This window comes from Hypomesus transpacificus, unplaced genomic scaffold (genome assembly GCF_021917145.1).
Source record: "Hypomesus transpacificus isolate Combined female unplaced genomic scaffold, fHypTra1 scaffold_52, whole genome shotgun sequence".
NCBI classification, from domain to species: Eukaryota; Metazoa; Chordata; class Actinopteri; order Osmeriformes; family Osmeridae; genus Hypomesus; species Hypomesus transpacificus.
In genome coordinates this window covers 411,571-428,252 of record NW_025814031.1, presented here as the reverse complement: position 1 = coordinate 428,252, position 16,682 = coordinate 411,571, and the positions used below count along the sequence as shown (strand labels likewise).

The 16,682-nt window shown below is 43.4% G+C and overlaps 1 long non-coding RNA gene across 1 annotated transcript; it reads left to right on the top strand.

The window, feature by feature from the left end:
• Positions 1-1,992: 1,992 nt before the first annotated feature.
• Positions 1,993-16,020, top strand: LOC124465534. Its single transcript, XR_006955841.1, has 3 exons — positions 1,993-2,056; positions 9,526-9,656; positions 15,776-16,020. It is a non-coding gene; the product is annotated as an uncharacterized LOC124465534 (long non-coding RNA).
• Positions 16,021-16,682: the final 662 nt, after the last annotated feature.

Genomic DNA, 16,682 nt, shown 5'->3' with positions numbered 1-16,682 from the left:
CGGTCGGTTAGTTAACATTAAATAATAATGTTTGCCTGGGTTGAGTGGACTGAAGACACGGATAAGGGGAAGCACAGCATCATCGCTGTAACCAATCAGGGGATTCGATTTGAATAAATGGATGGATGGACTGATATCTCCAAAATAAGTATTTGCTGTTGAGTGGCGGGAGGGCAAAACTGCTCCAAAATGTGGATGGCCAGTCTATCAGGCAAATGTGAAAAAAATTGCAGGTGAGTTTTTTTAGTTGATCAATCATAACATGTTCAGGTTATTGAAGATTATATGCGTTTGCCCCAGGCGGCTGGTGCATTTATTTCCAGGGGGGGCTACAAGCATATTTAGGCTAGTATCTCGCCTTGCTAGGGGGGTCCGGGGGCATGCCCCCCCGGGGAAAAAAATTATGTCTCAACAGCAGAAAGCAGTATTTTGGTGCATTCCTAAATGTATTTACTAATTTGTCAATTGAAGTGATGAAAACGTGTTTTCCCCTGTCATTCGACTGTTGCTGAATTAATAGACCAATTTTTTGTTTGTAAACATTCGGGATGCGCGCACTATGTGGCTGCAGAAAACTGGGAAAGGATAGCATTTAAACGGCAAAAGGACCACACGGATCATACAAATAGTTAGATTTAAAAAGACCAAAAAATTCGAGGAGGACAGCCTATAAGACAAAAAGCGATTCCCCATTGATCTGTCGCATTAACATTTTGATTTGGGTCACAAAAGTCTTGAAATTTGAGTGAGAATGTCGCCCGGTACAGTACACACCGCATAGTCGAGCGGCAACCATGTCTTCACGTCATGTCACTAAGTTCATAATTTTACAGTTTTACAGTCAATTCTACATCTAAAAAGTCGACCAGGGCAGCTTTCAAGAGAGATTGGAATTCTGCTATTAGCCAGCTGGTCCAATTATTTTTGTGATTTGTTTAAACTGGCAATCTGAGTGAGACTGTGTCCCGTTACACAGTTTTTGACCATAGCCTCACTCACTGGTAGTGTACACAATGTTGTACTTCACTCCATTATACACCAGAAACGTCAGGGCGGACTATCGTAGAAACGAGCCTGCTGAAGATAGCCAGCTTCTCGGATTTCTTTAAACAAGCCTGTTTCATTCATCATTTGCCTGAGGAAGCGACCTCCGTTAGCCAGGCTAGTTTTACCTGATCACTTGGTCAGGCTATATAAAGGTATCGAAGTGACTTTAGTGCATTGACAAGTAAAAAGTAAATATACTTGCCCAAATGACAAGTGCCTCAAAAAGTTAATGTCAAGCCCTGTAATCCAGTGAACAGATATATATGATGACCTGATCGACACTCCAAGTGTATTATACTGTACCCGGGAGAAGTTTGTCTTTTGCAACCGACATGCGGAATTGAGCCAGCTTGACAGTCGTGTGACGTAGGGTGAACATTGGTCACGCCGATCAGGTCCAACATGTATTTTTTAAAGGGCGTATTTTTAAGCGACTTGACTGAATTGCAAGTTTCCATCACGACGTTAGCTAGCTAGCTAGTTGTATAACGCTAGAGCTATGGTAGCTACAAGTTCTGTTCTGAGAGAACACCATGACAACGTAAATAAACAACTTCTTGAATGCGATGAGTGATGTGATTGGATGTGACATACATAAGGGGCCCTATCATAATGTATTTGACAAGCCCTCTAGTAAATCAGAAGTTTGGGGCGCAGGTGTTCTGCGCCCCGGCGAGGTCCTATCTCTTGCATTGAGAGGAGCGAACTACGCATGTACAACTTATAACGACAGTCAATGGGGCTCCTTGGGCGCAAGTAACTTGCGCCCAGCCGGAAATACGTAGCCTATCAGCTAACTTTAGACAACGTATATCTTTTTTTCTTCCACATTTTTTTGCAGATTCAATATTCTATTAGCTATATAATATTGACTTTACTCATTAGATATGTTTTTCTTTCTTTTTAAGTCTTATTAAATTAAGTTTCAGGTCGGAATGTGATGCAGCAGTGGTGGGGCGGCGCCCTAGCGCCCTCTATGAGCCGGCCGCTGCTGGTTTGCCCCAATAACGTAAGTGTTGTTAACTTTATCTCCTATTTTAAAAGGCCACGGTTAACGTTAGCTAACTGTTAGATCTTTGCTAACTGATGTAGCTAACGTTAGCTACATCACAGTATCTTAAGGGGGAGTATTGGGATTCGGCCCTAGAGTCGTTGAAAAACCAGCAGAACGGTGCCCTCAGAACGTTGGTTGGGTGTGTTGTAGTTTTTTCTGTGGGATCTAGTTGGTACGTATGCGATGATAAACTACATACCCTGTGATGAATGCAATACCTGCCCGCAAAATACATCTGCATCTCCTCGCAGTTTGTTAAAGTTCGTCTACGTGTGGAAAATGGGAAAGTGTAGCCTACTTTCAACGAGACATGGCGAGATCACAGCGATTTCCGCTGTTGGTTACAAGCGGTACCCAGCTCCAGGTACGAGGCTAGCTGCAAACGTTGCCAAAAAAATATTCAATTGGTTGTGAAGGCGCTGGAGTCACACACTCAAAAAACTTTCTCTCTCTATTTGAGGGCAAGTTTGTTTTACTATATTTTCATTTTGGGGGTAAGGTTTTGGGGATTTGGCACGTTGTTGGATGTGGAAGGTTACTAATGTGAGGGCTCCAGACTGCGACCAAATACTCGCATTTTGCTACCAGTTTTTGAGACGGTGCAAGCATTTTTTACAAACACTCGCGCATGTGCGACCTACAAATTAGGAGTTTATTGGGTGTGCACAATGTCAGCACACGTTAGCAACGACCCAGCTAACACAGTTACGTTTCCCTTACGTTGCCGCAACGTCAATCGTTGACCAAACATACGTTGCCGCAACGTCTTTGGCGACGTTGCGGGACCGTGCATCTGTGGGGCGCCAGTAGGTTGCCGCAACGTCATCTTGTGACGTTGCCAGTCCGTAACCGCGACGTTGTGGCAACGTTAATTTTCCGACGTTGCCAGTCCGTAACCGCGACGTCGTGGCAACGTTATTTTCCGACGTTGCCAGTCCGTAACCGCAACCTCCTAGTAACGTAATTTTCTGACGTTGCCAGTCCGTAACCGCGACGTCGTCGCAACGTTATTTTCCGACGTTGCCATTCGGTAACCGCGACCTCCTAGCAACGTTGTTTTGTGACGTTGCCAGTCCGTAACCGCAACTTCCTAGCAACGTAATTTTGTAACGTTGCTAGTCCGTAACTGCAACGTTAATAATTTACTTAATTATGAAGTAACCTATATTTCATATGCAGACCTCATTTGCCCAGAAGGCTACTTGTTTTGGTATAATAGATAGCCAACGTTAGGAGGAATATGTTTGTGTGATGTGTAGCCTGACTCAAGCTAAATCATAAACGAGGCAGCAGTTCAGAATCAGAAAGGGTTTTAATCGCCATGAAAGTTTGCACAGACAAGGAATTTACTTTGGCAGGAAGGTATATACATTCAACATATAGGAATCCTAAATATGTGGTCTAGAGTCAGCTGGCTGATCGGTTAGGGAATCAGGCTATTAAATCAGAAGGTTGCCAAATGATGTGTCCTTGGGCAAGGCACTTCACCTTACTTTCCTCCAGGGAATCTCCCTGTACTTACTGTAAGTTGCTCTGGATAAGAGCGTCTGCTAAAATGACAATGCACAAAGTATGCATGTAACATTTAAAATAAAAACTAAAATGGCCAAAATATATACATACGTGACAAAAAGTGCCACTGCAAAGAAAAAAACACTGCAAAACAAACACTGCAAAACAAAAGTGCCAAACAAACAAAGTGCAAAAAATGAATACAAATCTTCTTCCAGTCCCCGCTACGAGTCCTGTCTGTTGGCCCTGACAAGGAAGCACAAAATAAGTTAGTGTTCGATTAACATAATCGCACATGTGAAAAGGGGTTATACAAGTAATTTAAAAAATCACATCTAAAATAATATACAGTGCCCTCCAAAAGTATTGGAACAGTGAGGCGAATTCCTTTATTTTTGCTGTAGACTGAAAACATTTGGGCTTGACATCAAATAATGAACGTGAGACCAGAGATCAACGTTTCAGCTTTTATTTCCAGGTATTTACATCAGGATCTGATGCACAACTAAGAAAATATCACATTTTGTTTGAATCCACCCATTTGTCATGTGAGCAAAAGTATTGGAACAGATATACTTAAAACATATTTAAGTGAATAAGACTTAATATTTAGTTGCAAATCCTTTGCTTTCAATAACTGCAGCAAGTCTGTGACCCATTGACGTCACCAAACTTTTGCATTCTTCCTTTTTGATGCTTTCCCAGGCTTTCACTGCAGCCTCTTTCAGTTGTTGTTTGTTTTGTGGGGTTCCTCCCTTCAGTCTCCTCTTAAGCAGGTAATGCTCTATAGGGTTTAAGTCTGGAGATTGACTTGGCCAGTCTAATACCTTCCATTTCTTGCCCCTGATGAACTCCTTTGTTGTTTTGGCAGTGTGTTTTGGGTCGTTATCTTGCTGCATGATGAAGGCTCTGCCAATCAGTTTGGTTGCATCTTTCCTTAAATTGGCAGACAAAATGTTTCTGTAGACTTCCGAGGTCATTTTGCTGCTGCCATCATGTGTTACATCCTCAATGAAGATTAATGAGCCCGTCCCAGAAGAAGCCATGCAAGCCCAAGCCATGACATTACCTCCACCGTGTTTCACAGATGAGCTTGTGTGTTTGGGATCATGAGCAGTTCCTTTCTTTCTCCAAACTTTAGCCTTTCCATCACTTTGGTAAAAGTTAATCTTTGTCTCATCAGTCCATAAAACTTTGTCCCAGAATTTTTGAGGTTCATCTCTGTACTTTTTGGCAATTTCCGGCCTGGCCTTCCTATTCTTCTTGCTAATGAGTGGTTTGCATCTTCTGGTGTAGCCCTTGTACTTTTGTTCATGAAGTCTTCTGCGAACAGTAGATAGTGATACCTTCACTCCTGCCATCTGGAGGTTGTTGCTGATCTCACTAACAGTGGTTTTAGGGTCTTTCTTTACAGCTCTCACAATGTTTCTGTCATCAACTGCTGATGTTTTCCTTGGTCTACCTGTTCGACGTCTGTTACTTAGTACACCAGTAGTTTTCTTCTTCTTCAGGACATTCCAAATGGTTGTACTGGCTATGGCCAATGTTTCTGCAATGGCTCTGATTGATTTTCCATCTTCTCTAAGACTCACAATTGCTTGTTTTTCACCCAAAGACAGCGCTCTGGTTTTCATGTTGTTTTCACCTCTGAATACAGTCTGCATAGACAAAACCTATCTTACCCAATCTGAACCTGAGTGTAGACATTCAGTGGTATTTATTGATTGAATAATGTATGTAATAGGACACACCTGGGCAACAAAACACACCTGTCAGTCACATGTTCCAATACTTTTGCTCACGTGACAAATGGGTGGGTTCGAACAAAAAGGTGATATTTTCTAATTTGTGCATCAGATCCTGATGTAAATACCTGGAAATAAAAGCTGAAACGTTGATCTCTGGTTTCACATTCATCGTTTGATGTCAAGCCCAAATGTTTTCAGTCTACAGCAAAAATAAAGGAATTGGCCTCACTGTTCCAATACTTTTGGAGGGCACTGTACATCATCAATTAAAATATTATGTGATTCTAGATTTGTGTCATAGCCATGTGAAAGATTGGATATGGAAGCTGCAATCATGATTCATTCACCTGGCTTGTTTTGAATGAGCTGCCGGGGTGTGTTTGAGTGTTTCCTCTATGCGGAGCTCCACAGCTTTCTCTCCCAGTCCCGTCTTCTATTTCATCACAGCGTCTGGAATTAGAAGTCATGAACTTATTGTCAGCACCAATGTGAACGTTGAATGCGTGTAAGCCATAGTTTATGGGATCTCCAAACACTTACCACTCTCTTTCTCAACTCCAGCACCTTAAGGCGCTCCTCAAGGTCTTGGAGTTCAGCTTGTGTTTGGGCTACCTGTAGGTCCAGGCACCTCTTCAGTGTGTCTGCCCTGTGGTCGCCTGAACAGGAGAGCCTCTCGCTGGTTCTCTTCCAATGTCTCCATCTTCCGGAGCATAACCTGTAATGTGTCTGTAATTAAAGACAAGTTTACAAGAGTTTGCATGATTGGCATACACTGTGGTTCTTCTAGATTTGCTGCAACATTGATGTACATAACAAATGTTACCTTGATTGGTCTTTGCCCAAGATGGTACAGCTGAATGGGGTATACAAAGCATTAGTAAGACAACATTTGTTGTTTTGACAAATATGTTTCCCCCCACGATCAGAACAACTTAAGTATGCCTTACAATTAGGTATGCCTTACAATGGCAATGGTTTGAGTATTTTTTTGAGTGTCTTATATTTGCACTTGCCTGGCTGCCAGCTGTTTTCCGGGGCCCCCATGGGTTCTCCTCCACCAGACCAGAGTTGACACCTAGAGGTATGGCATCTGGTGATGCAAACGTTTTAAGTCATACTTTTGCTTCCAAGCATAGCCTTTAGGGTTGCCATGGCTCATACAATTATTGTCACTGTTATAAACGGTCATTTATTACTTTACCATAATTTCCAAGGGACACAGTGCTTGTGTCCCTATGCAGATTGTGTTGGCAAGGAGACATCCTTGGTCATGACCCGGGTAGAGACCAAGCCACAGATGTAGGTAGGGGAGGGGGAAGGGAAGAGCAATATAGTCTCGCTTCAGCGCTCTCCAGGGGAGTTGTTTTCCAGCAACGGCCTTGGCCAAGGCCTGTGCTGGTCACGGGGCCGAAAGTAGATAAGATTGGTGTAGTTGTTTTGACGAGTAGACGCGACTCAATTTTCACGTCCACCCTTCAGGAAAGTCTCCAGCTCCTCGATCTTCCTTTGCAGAGCCGCGAACTTATCCCTGTTGTAATCCATATTACGCTGTAAATTCACAGTCAGAGTTCCAACGGCTCTATCCACCGTATCAATAAGGTCGGGCAGCCTAACGGGGCTTTTGATGGCCGCAGCCGTATCCTTGACTTTCCGATATACAAGCCAACCGCCTATTCCAAAAAGCAGAAAGCCTGTAATCACGGTTCCGAATATAAAGACGTCTTCAACGTCCTCCACGGAAAGCGCCGCTAGACACACAACACGCCAATTGTCCCACGCGTCCATCGTGTAGCCAGCTGCGAACGTCCCGTCAGGACAGTTGGGTTCCCCCGAACCCGAGCTTTTCTTCGAGAAGATGGTGTATCTTGAGACAGACAATACAAGACAGAGCCAAGCAGGGAAGGTCAGGGAGGGGAGGAGAGAAAAATGCGACCGCCTTCGTCGAGAGCCAAAGAAAAATAAATAAATAAATAAATAAAGCAAGTATCGTGTAGTGGTGTCGGAAGACTGATCGAAAAGTGCATCCTACATTTAAGTCTTTTAGCTAAGACTTGCATGTATAGTAGGCCTACCTAATGTCACATTAAATAATGTATTTCAACTCAAGCTTATATGGTGTGTCGCTGTAGGCTATATCAGTTGTAAAAATGACAGTAAAAAAACTGACCCATCTGCAACCGACGCAGGCACACCAGGGGCGATTCTAGGATCAAACCTTTAGGGGTCCTCAGCCCCCAATGAGAATGTGACATGAATACAGTGCCTTGCAAAAGTGCTAAACGTAAAGCTTATATAAATCCCTAATTTCACTGGATAACAATGACATACATCAATACATTTGAGTATTATTATGCAAACTATTGAATGAATTAAAAACTAAAGATGTGCTTTCTTCATAAACTAGCAGCATCAAATGATAATAAACAATATATAAAAAAATATATATTATTTTTAGGGGTGCTGAGATTAAATTTAGGGGTGCTTGAGCACTCCTTAAAAGGGTCTAAAATTGCCACTGAATTGTACCCCCTCTAGTTACATTAATAAATGCATAGCAGGTCAATATAAGGTGTGCCCCTAAACAGCGCTCCTAACATTTTCAGTCAGGGGCTATTGTGCTCCTAGTAAAAAAAGTTAGTCTGGAGCCCTATGTGTAAAATTAATGCTTTTTAAATGACTGAATTCATTTAAATCAAATTCTTTGATTTGATTTGAATTTTGGAAATGTGTCGTGTAGGTCTTAAATTTCGATCTTTATGGTCTTAAAAAGTCTTAAAAAGGTCTTAAATTTGACTTACTGAAACCTGCAGAAACCCTGGGAAGGGGTAAGGGGAAGGGGTATACACCCCTTAAAACCAATTAAGATCGGGAGCTTACTTGAAACGTAGGGCTATGTGAATACTGCGCGACCGGCAACAATGGCGGCCAGATCATCCAGAGAGTCCAAAAAATGTAAGATTTTCGGCTTAATTAATTGATAAAAAATATTATGACAGTCTTGTTTTGTGTTATACATAGTCCTGAACATATATATTTGCAGCCATTTTCCAAATCTAAACTTTTCAGAAAATCGCTAGTTTGGTACACTAATGCTACAGTGTTGAATTGCACAACAGTCCCGCATTTCTCTGACTAGCATGTCTACAGTTTTAAGTAAACTCGATTAGCAGCGAATTTCGTTTAATATCAGTGCATGACACTACTTGCTTTGGAGATATCGATACGTGCTAGACGACGTACCTGTAACCAAGTACTGTCCCATTTCCTAGGGCTATGTAGCCCTTACCCCTTACTTTCTAGGGCCAAGGGCTAGGGGTAAATTAAGGGGAAGGGGTAAGGGGGAGTATTGGGATTTGGCCTTATAGCCAACACAATTCTTCGACCGCTACATAGACTATTTGTAAACTTTACAGAATTAAATAAGGTTGAACAATCCGAGGACTAAGAACAATAACCAACTTACTTTTATCATGAACGCACCATTTCACTAAATTAAAGATGGCTCACTGCGAGCATAAAAGAAAACTTGGTGCGGTTTTACTGCAGAAGACAAACCGTCACTTATAATAACTTTGATAAAAGTCTGACAAGCGTATTCGTTCTCCTATTGGATGATCCCGCCAGCCTTTCTTACAGGTAATCAGGGGCGTCGTTATACCCTGCACGTGCCCCAGTATAAATATGCTGTGCCCCAGTAAAATCTAAAGTTTGCGTTTTAACAATTTACTTTATTAGTCAGTGCATTAATTTAGGTTGATAATCCCTGAAAAAACTGTAAGAAAACATTACAAAACTGAAGAAAGTTTCTAAATGATAGGCCTACCGATCATCTTATTTTTACTAAAACATAAAAACAATATTAAATGAAGCCAAAAAAAATGGTACGCTTGCATTAACTATAGATGTCCCTGCCAAACTGGATATCAAACTTGCGTCCCTGAACTGTTGTATAGTGGGTTAAGCAAGGGGAGTTTCTATAGCCTAGTAGTGCATTGTGCGCAGCACGCTTTAAAAAAAAAAGGGATATGAATAGCGGCCTGTGCCCCAGTACAGTTTTATGTCTAACAACGCCACTGCAGATAATTATGCCCTTTGAAGGTTATTGGACACTCAAATTTGTGCTTAAAGTTTGTGTGTCATCCATTTTACCCCACGATTCTACAGGGATTCACCAGGAAATCATCAGCAAAGAAGACAACCTTCCTTCGTGACAACAACTTACGCTTTGCTGAGGACTTATCAACTGAGGACAGAGAAAAGTCAAATAAATTTCGGCCAGCAGTAGAAAAAGCTCGGTAAGTATGGAAGTTTATCAGACTCTTTATTCATATGAAAATGCATTTGTCAAATGGCAATTCAATGCGCAAAGTGACAATGCAATCCGCGATTCAAATGACAAAGCAGTTGTCAAATGGCAATTCAATGTGAAAATGACAATGCAATCCGCAATTCAGTTTGTATTTTATTTTGAATAAAAATTTGAATGAACGCTTATTGCATTGCATTTCATATTGACACAGTCTTTTCGACTCTATATTCAAATGGAGATTCAATGTGGTAGCTAAACAGCGCCCCCAGTCTATAGCATTAGCATTTACTTGTCATCACGCTCTTTTTGTTGCAAAATTCAAATGGTCTCTGTGCAAAATGATGTGTACTTGCAAAAAAAGTTTTGTTTCTCCGTAGAAGAAAAAGATTTGTGTACTTGTAAAAAAAAGTTTTGTGTCTCCGTAGAAGAAGGCGGGAACACTGCTCCCAAAATCATCAAAGCCAATCAAATATAGCCATTTCTGTGTCTAGTATAGTAGCTATATAGCTATAGTAGCCCTCTCTTGGGCTTCCTTAACATGTTGCCGTTGTTTGTAATGAGCCGCCGTTAACATTCCAAACATCCCTACTACTCTACTGAGTTATCACTGCCATCAGGAGTCGAACCTGCCACCTCTGGACTGCCCATTACATACCTGAGGAGTGAGTTTCACCAGTTCACACCGGTTACATTCACCCCTCTGAAACTCACTCCGGCGGTTAGCTGGCGCTAACCTCGTGAGATCCGGGTCACGGCACCAATGTAACGGGTATGCAACGGACGTGGTCTTGCTCCGCTAGGGCCGTCGTTCGCTGCCATCGGTAGTCGAACCTGCCACCTCTGGACTGCCAAGCGCAACCACTACCAGCTACGCCAAAGAAAGGCTAGCTATTCGTTGACGCGGGTGGCCCATTACATACCTGAGGAGTGAGTTTCACCAGTTCACACCGGTTACATTCACCCCTCTGAAACTCACTCCGGCGGTTAGCTGGCGCTAACCTCGTGAGATCCGGGTCATGGCACCAATGTAACGGGTGTGCAACAGACGTGGTCTTGCTCCGCCAGGGCCGTCGTTTGCTGCCATCGGGAGTCAAACCTGCCACCTCTGGACTGCCAAGCGCAAACACTACCAGCTACGCCAAAGAAAAGCTAGCTATTCGCTGATGCGGGTGGCCCATTACATACCTGAGGAGTGAGTTTCACCAGTTCACACCGGTTACACCAGCTAGTTACAGGGTTTGTATGGTCATGGAAAACCTGGAAAAGTCATGGAATTTAAAACTGGTTATTTCCAGGCCTGGAAAAGTGCTTGAAAAAAATTAAATCCCAAAAGTTTTGGAAAAGTCATGGAAAGTTGTTATCATATTTTCATGTTGTTCATTTACGCTGAGTTTTAAATAATTCACATGCGTTTAAAAGAAATACGTTCAAAATATAAGCAGGCATACGCTCTCATACTAACTGAAAAGTTAGATGGCCATAGCAACAGTAACTCAGAGAAGCGCGAGGGATAATTTAAAATGCCAGGAAAGTGTAGCTTTAACGATGCTTGGCTACAAATGGAAAGATACATTAAACAGACAAAGACCCGGGACTAGCAAAATGTCGGTTGTGTGGTGGAAAATCATTCGACATTTCAAACATGGGAGAGGCGGCATTAACTAGCCATTCCAAAAGTAGCAAACATCAGAGCGCTGCTGCTAGCAAAGCTACAGCAGCCCGGTGATGGGTGCTGCTAGCAAAGCTACAGCAGCACCCATTACCGGCTTTCTCACCACAGCGAGGTCCACTGCTACGCCTAGCAGCAGGGGTCGATAACCGATGCTGTGACAAAAAATGAAGTCCTAACTGCGGAGGTAATGTGGGCTGAAGGGGCTTATTTTCCCGACTATGACCGGCGTTCTATACATTATGCCGCTTATTACACGGCTACTTGTCAAAAAAAAACTTAACACAGTGTGTCTTTTTACAATTTATTTGTTACCGTTTGTAGTGTTGATCAGCAGAAAAAAAGTTTGACGTTGAACTTCATAGACGTTGAACATTCTTTAGGCTTCAAATCAGCTGACGTCGCTAAGCAACGGAGTACGCTGGGGTTGAAAAGTTACCGGACTGCTTGCGGAGTGCTACGAAAGATGTGAATCCGAGGCAATAAGGCCACTTCCCCTGACAGCGGTCAAATATGCATAGCAAAGTTCAAATATAAAAAAATTGTTCCCAACAGAACGTTGGGAAGCCCCTTTTAAGTGAATGGAGCATTCTACAGTATTACGAACAGCCGTGTAATACAACTTTTTAACGTATACACCAAGATTTCACAAAAAGTTTGGTCATGGAAATTTGGTTTAAAGTCATTGAAAAGGCATGGAAAAGTCATGGAAATCCGTTGGTCAAAATGTGTATGAACCCTGTAGTTAAGGCTTGGTAATTTTGAGCTGGCCATATAAAAGAAAATATTACAGACAGACTTGTTTTTTTCAAGAATCTCATTCGAATACTTCTGATGCCAGTTTCTGGAGATCTCAGTGGGGTAATGATTTATGGTTTTGTAATGGGCTCTGAGCGCTCTGCTGGAGTCATTATTTTTAAGAATAATTTTAATCGTAGCATTTTGTCAGACAGTGACCATTCTGGTCACTTTCTTTGTCATGTTGTCAGTAACATCATCGTCAACATTTATGGGTACAACTCAAAACTTCAGAATGACCAATTATTTGACTCTATTGGAAAATGTATTCTTCATTGGCTGACAGTGTTGTGCAGAACGCGTTCATTGAACACGTTCATTTTTATGAGAACGATGAACTGAACGAAACTTAATGCCGTTTGTTTTACATAAAGCTCCAAAAACGATTTTTCGCTCAAATCAGCCAAAGAAATTCGCTTGTGCGCTATGCGGTCTGGATCAAAGTCCAGGGCCTATTTTCACTCCCAGTCCGTCCCTGCCGTTCTATCAATAAGCAGACCTGCCAACCTGTACGCAATTTGTCTAGCGGATACGCATTTTGACTTCAAAGTACGCTGGTACTTGTATCGGCTGTATATCATGATGGAAGAGTAGACAAGTTAAGTTACTGCATGTCCACCATCTCTTGTGGGGGTTATGCATTAAGCCATTTGTGGTGCCCTTACCACATTGTGCCTCATATACTGTAAATGTTAGACCCAGTGACAGGCTGAAATAAAATGGCTTGCATAATACTTAGTAAGGAGGCCATAATAATTTTTGACTCATGGCTGAAGTTACGTTTCTCCAGCGCTCCCCAGGTTGGCAAAAAAAGTATCTAAAAATGCATCAGATTGATGCTTTAAAATATGGAATATCAAAATGTTTCTTATAGGGGAGAATGCACCCGGACCACCTTAGATGGGTAATATCCTTCTCACCCTTTTCACCCCTGACCTGTTTTCATGCCTGTAATATTTAGGAAGTGGTTGACTCAATTGAGCACTTTAAAAATAACAACTCCCCTGGAACAGATGGCATAACATCTGAATTTTACAAATCTTTTTTTGACCAGTTAGCACCGTTCCTCTTAGAAGTCCTCTCGCAAAGCATATCCTGTACTTCACTACCTACTACCATGACTCAAGGTCTAATCACCCTGCTACCTAAACCTTGGAAAGATTTGCTTCTCCTTGATAATTGGCATCCAATCTGCTTGCTCAACAATGATTATGTCAAGATGGCGCCGACGAAGGCAGCCGCGGTAGCTAGGTGCGCTTTGTTTTGTCTTGTTTTGTCTGTTAATGCCCTACCAGAGAAGATAACACTTTGGATCACTGCTACTCTACTATCAGTAAAGCATACCATGCGGTTCCCCGAGCAGCACTGGGTCACTCAGACCACGCCATGGTCCACCTAATTCCTGCATACAGGCAGAAGCTTAAGCGCTGTAAGCCTGCTGTGAGGACATCGAAACAGTGGACCAGTGAGGCTGTGGAGGAACTGCGGGTGTGCTTGGACTGTACTGACTGGGACATGTTCATGACTGCTACCAATAGTCTGGATGAGCTCACGGAGGCTGTGACATCATACATCAGCTTCTGTGAAGACTGCTGTATACCAACACGCACAAACTCAGAAGGCTGAGGCTGGACAAAGAGGCCGCGTTTAGAGTGGGGACAGGGACAGATTCAAGGAGGCGAAGAACAGGTTTAGCTAGGCGGTGAGAGAGACTCAACGACTGTACGCTGAGAGACTGAACAAAAATTCTCTGCTAACGACTCTGCTTCTGTCCGGAGAGGGCTCAGGCAGATCACCAACTTCAAGCCCAGAGCCCCCCACTCCACTAACAACTCCCGCCTGGCCAACGACCTGAATGAGTTCTACTTTAGATTTGAAAGACAATTTGACAGTCCTAAACAACCCTTTTCCACCCGTGAGAGAAGTGAACAAACTGTTCAAGAGTCAGAACCCCCGCAAAGCAGCTGGGCCGGACTCTGTGTCTCCAGCCACCCTCAAGAACTGCGCTGACCAGCTGTCTCTGGTGTTTACATACATCTTCAACACCTCCCTGGAGACATGCCATGTGCCAGCCTGTCTCAATTCCTCCACCATCATCCCTGTGCCCAAAAAGCCCTGGCCAACTGGACATAATGACTACAGACCCGTCGCCCTGACCTCTGTGGTAATGAAGTCGGTTGAGCGCCTGATGCTGGCACACCTTAAATCCATCACAGACCCTCTACTGGACCCCCTGCAGTTTGCCTACAGAGCCAACAGGTCTGTGGACGATGCAGTTAACATGGCCCTCCACTTATGGCCCTCCACTTCACCCTACAGCTGGACTCCCCAGCATCCTACACCAGGATCCTGTTTGTGGACTTCAGCTCTGCCTTTAATACCATCATCCCCGCCCTGCTTCAGGACAAGCTCTTCCAGCTGAACGTGCCTGATTCCACCTGCAGGTGGATCACAGACTTCCTGTCTGACAGGAAGCAGTGCGTTTAGCTGGGAACACAAGTCTCTGATTCCCGGTCCATCAGCACCAGATCTCCCCAGGGCTGCGTCCTTTCTCCCCTGCTCTTCTCCTTGTACACCAACAGCTGCACCTCCAGTCATCCGTCCGTCAAACTCCTGAAGTTTTCGGACGACACCACTCTCATTGGGCTCATCTCTGGTGGAGACAAGTCTGATTATAGGTGGGAAGCGGACACCCTGGTGACCTAGTGCAGCCAGAACAACCTAGAGCTCAATGCTTTCAAGACAGTGGAGATGGTTGTGGACTTCAGGAAGAACACAGCCCCACTCACCCCCATCACCCTGTGTGACTCCCCAGTCAACACTGTGGAGTCCTTCCGCTTCCTGGGCACTATCCTCTCCCAGGACCTCAAGTGGGAACTGAACATCAGTTCCCTCACCAAGAAAGCACAACAGAGGATTTACTTCCTGCGGCAGCTGAAGAAATTCAACCTGCCAAAGACAATGATGGTGCACTTCTACATAGCCATTATTGAGTCTATCCTCACCTCCTCCATCACCATCTGGTACGCTGCTGCCACTGCCAAGGACAAGAGCAGGCTGCAGCGTATCATCCGCACTGCAGAGAAGGTGATTGGCTGCAATCTGCCTTCCCTCGAGGACCTGCACACCTCGAGGACCCTGAGACGTGAGAAGAAGATTGTGGCGGACTCCTCCCACCCTGGTCACTCCCTGTTTCAAACACTCCCCTCCGGCAGAAGGCTGCAGTCCATCAGGACCAAAACCTCACACCACACAAACAGTTTCTTCCCTTTCGCTGTTGGCCTCCTCAACAAGGCCAAGAGCTCACACTGACTCTAATGACTTCATGTCTTAAAACTTTTTACTTTTAGACTACATTCAATTCCTGAAATATTTGTATTTTATATTGTATTTTATATTGTAATTTGTCAACTTATATTTTATTTTATGCCCACTTTTATTCCATTTTAGTGTATTCCACTTATTACTGCTAGTTTTAGTATAGTTAGACCACATATTTAAATTTAAGATTCCTATATGTTTATTGTATGCACCTTCCTGCCAAAGCAAATTCCTTGTCAGTGCAAACTTTCATGGCGAATAAATCTGATTCTGATTCTGAAATACTTTAAACAACATATTGCTCTCATAACTTACAGTGTCTTCATGTACATCAGGAGATGTAGAACGGGCACTCCATGATGGGGAGGCCACAGGAAGTGTTTCGGAATGAGAAGCTCCAGGAAGTGGTGCTGGCAGGGGCAAGGCCACAGAAAGTGGTTCTGGCAGGGGCAAGGCCACAGGAAGTGGTTCTGGCAGGGGCAAGGCCACAGGATGTGGTGCCGGCAGCAGCAAGGCCACAGGTGTGGGGTTGTTTGTGGAAGCAGTCTGTAAAGGATCAAGTAAAGGCATATCAAATAAAAATGTGAAGCAAGAAAGCTGTTAAACATGAGGTTGTGTCTGAAAATGATTTAGTAAAAAAGTAAATAATCGTGCATTCCTGTATGTAATGTAATGCATAATTAGGTGAAGGCCTTGAATGATGCATCTGTTTTACTACCAAAACTTAAGAGTTGAACCATTAGACATGAACAATAGGATCTACTGATCCAGTATATCACATCAAGCACAGAGTGAAAAATCTGGGTTTTATTACCTTCTCCCGAATATATAGGGCTGACCTTCCTAGTTGGCCACTTGAAAGAATTGCAGCCGGTGTAACAGCGGTTACATTTAATTGCTGAACACGCCTGTGCCAATCCACCTTGCATAAATCGAAATCAGCTTCAGGGTTGAGCTGAGGGAATAGGCGCTGTAGCGCAGCTTTAAAATCCCTCTCTGCCTGGTCTCTTGGAACCCCCAAGGTCTGAGTGGTGCTATCTAAAAGGTAGGTATACATAAAGGAAAGCTCATGAAAATGAACATATTGCTATGAAGAAAGCAACAACAACAAAGATACATTGCAATATTCTTACTGCCGGTGGTGGAGTAGCCTGTGGCTCCTGCCCTTAAAAGTGTAACCCTAAAAGTTACGGTCCGGTTACGCCTCCTTGTTGGGACAGAACG